This window comes from Nicotiana tabacum, chromosome 14 (assembly GCF_000715075.1).
Source record: "Nicotiana tabacum cultivar K326 chromosome 14, ASM71507v2, whole genome shotgun sequence".
Lineage (NCBI taxonomy): Eukaryota > Viridiplantae > Streptophyta > Magnoliopsida > Solanales > Solanaceae > Nicotiana > Nicotiana tabacum.
Window position 1 is genome coordinate 101,495,529 of NC_134093.1, and position 3,797 is coordinate 101,499,325.

Consider the following 3,797-nt stretch of genomic DNA (forward strand, 5'->3'; position numbering starts at 1 on the left):
GACTATGATGATCCTGCCATATCGATCATAATGCACTACCTCGTCATCACCATCCGAAGCATGTGTATCAGAGGCATGTGAAGACGGTGTAGGCGGGTCAGAGCTAATGCCTCCCAGGCGAAGGCCTGCAATAGATGGAGTCGATGATGAAGATGGTTGCGATCCCTGTGACTGCGACATAGCTGGATGCGACCCAAGTGGATGTGATACCGATGGCTGTGACCCGAGTGGCTGTGACCCGAGTGGCTGTGACATGGGTGGATGCGATCCATGTGGCTGTGATATGTAGGGATGTGATCCATGTGGATGTGATGCAGATGGCTGTGAGGCAGCTGGACTGTATGTCGGACGTATAGTCCTATGGCCCTGTGATGGAAGGCCTGGTGTCTGAATGAAGGTGTACGGCTCGTAATGCTGTGGTAGCTCAGTATAGCCGTGTGGTGGAGGATAAGACATAGGCATCTCTGAAAAGGGTGGACAAGAGGGACTATTATTTTCTACCCTCCTCTTTCCCTTCTTACCTTTTTCTCGACCCTGAGAACTAGTAGGGTCATTGTTACCTTGACCCTTGCCTGCCATCTGCATAATATAATACACATTTAGATTGAACATATAAGAAACTATCTATAAAATGAGAATGCTTTAAAAAATTAACTTTTTAATCCTCATCGACGTATTGTTCCTCGTCCGAGAATTCTTCGTCCTCACTTGTTTGATCTTCATCAGTTGATTCTTCGTCCTCATTTTCTATAATTGTTACTTCATTTATATCAACTTCTTCCAATATGCGTTCAGGATGTTCCAAATCATTTTCTAACTGATCATCCACTATTTGGTGAACATTGGAGATAGCGTTTTGATATGCAACATCTAACACATTCTCGACTTCCACCCTACCTACAGCCTTAGTTTTTATTACAACCCACCAATCGAACTTATTCCGCCGCAATGGATAAGGAGCATAATACACTTGCCTAACGTTATGTGCAATTATGAAAGGATCATAGCGATCATACTCCCTCGTATGATTAGCCTCAATTATGTTGTATTGGTGGTGTACTTTTGTACCTCTTGTTGGATTTGGGTCAAACTCTTGCATCTAAAGAGTATCAATTTCTTATATGGCCAACATGTATATTCTAGTTGTAATATTTCTTTGACCACACCATAATAATCAATATCTCCAACTTGGTTGCCATTACCACCTTGAACCAACACCCCGCTGTTGTTGCTATTTTTATTTTTAGAGCAATCTTCTGTATGAAACTTATAAGCATTCACTACGTACTTAGACATTGTTGTGACCTGAAGACCAGGTCCCCAAGATATATCTTTCAAAAATTGATTCACACCATTATTTGGATTATTTACCTACATAGTGTTAAAAAAATTCATAAGTTAGCACAACTTATGAATCAATTTTTATACATTCACTACGTATATATATACTTACAAACTGTTTGAACCACATATCAAATCTCGTATATACAGCATCATATATACTTACAAACTATTTGAACCACGTATCAAATCTCGTATATACAGCATCATGGCCAAATTGACCCACGAAGTGACTGTGACACATCAAATATTTTTAGTAGTTGCATCAATATGTAGTCACAGTAAATTTTACATTTTGATAACTAATAAATCAATACTTACTTGAGAAATGGTACAACTTCAGGACAATTTAGCAACACATGAAGTGTAGCTGACTTGTACTCCATATCACTCAAACTTCTCTTTCTAACATCCTTAGAACATCGGCCTGGTTGATTGAATATGGACATTTGTGGATATAATAAATCATTCACACATTCGACCGTGTGCCTATTGGGCCTATTCCTATAACATGGCACGTTACTCTCAAAATAATAAGAACAAAAATGTGCAGTTTCCTTTGCAAGATAGGCTTCACATATAGATCCTTCAATCATATTCCTCTGCTTAACAAATTGTTTGCATTTGCCAATTATCCTATATAATGTCATGTTAGCCAAGAACATTCAAATAAAATATAATATTACATCAAACTTATAATATTACCTCTCAAAGGGATACATCTATCTGCATTGAACAGGCCCTCCAAGTCGTGCCTCGTGTACAAGGTGTATTGGAAGGTATTCCATCACATCAAAGAAATCACATGGGAATATTTTTTCCATCTTACTAGAAATTATACGAATGTTCTGATCCATCCGAAGTAGGTTTTCTTCCCTTAATGTGGTAGAACACAAGTTTTTAAAAAATAAACTAATCTCTATGATGGGTTTCCAGATTCTTTCAGTCAACCACAAAATGCAATAGGCACTAAGGTCTCCATGAAAACATGGCAGTCATGACTTTTCAAATGGCTCAACTTCCCTATCTCTATATGAACTTTTTTTCCAAGATTCGACGCATAACCCTCAGGCATCTTCAATTTCGTAACCCAATCACAAATTTATCGTCTTTCCTCCAAAGTGAATGTGTAACTTGCTTTGGGCTTGAACACCTTACCATTGTTTGTTGTATGCAAGTATAATTCAGACCGCCTGCAATATTCTTGTAAGTCCATTCTAGCCTTCGGGTTATCTTTTGTCTTACCTTTAACATCCATCACTGTGTTGAACAAATTGTCAAAATAATTCTTCTCAATATGCATGACATCAAGGTTGTGTCGGAGAAGATTATCCTTCCAATAAGGTAACTCCCAAAATATACTCTGTTTCGTCCAATTATGATTAACACCATATCCGGGGAACTTATAAGGTGGAGCCTCAGTAACTTTACTGAAGTTCTGGACCCTCTCCCAAATTTTTTCACCTGAAAGTATCGGAGGTGGACAATCATATTCCACTTTATTCTTTTTTAATGCATTTTTCATCCTTCTAAACTCATGATCATTAGGCAAGAATTGACGGTGACAATCAAACTATGATTGCTTTCGGCCATGTTTTAAAGTGAACGCTTTACTATTTTTCATGTAGTAAGGACAAGCTAGCTTCCCAGTAGTCATCCACCCAGACAACATTCCATATGCAGAAAAATCGTTAATAGTCCACATTAAATTAGCACGCAAATTGAAATTCTGCTTGGTTGATATGTCATATGTTTCAACACCATCATACCACAATTATTTTAGCTCATCAATCAAAGGTTGCAAATATATATCAATCAAATTTTTCGAATTACGTGGGCCGGGGATAATACAATTTAAGAATATATATGGACTAGTCATACATAACACAGGTGGTAGATTATAAGGTGTAAGAAAGACAGGCCAACATGAATATGGTGTTGCAGATATAAAAATAAGGCGTGAAGCCATCCGCACACAGACCTAACCGAATATTCCTTAGTTCACTAGCAAAATCTGGATATGTCCTATCAAAATGCTTTCAAGCTTCTCCATCTGAAGGATGACACATAACACCAGGTGGTCTTCTATTTTCAAAGTGTCATCTCATATGAGGAGCAGAACTCATCGCCGCATATAACCTCTTTAACCTAGGTATAAGAGGTAAATAATGCATCGCCTTGACAACGACCATATTCCCGCTGGAAAGCCTCTTGAAACGAGGCTTTTCGCAAAATTTACAACTGTCTAAAGTTGCATCATCTTTATAATATAACATGCAACCATCTTCACAACAATCAATTCTCATTGACGAAAGTCCTAACTTAGAAACCAGTCTCTTTGCCTTATAGAAATCACCAGGTAAGTTGATATTAGGGTCAACTAGTTCACTCATAAGGTCAATGAAAGAGTCCATGGTTGCTTGAGAAATATTCCAATCAGATTTGATACTTAGTAA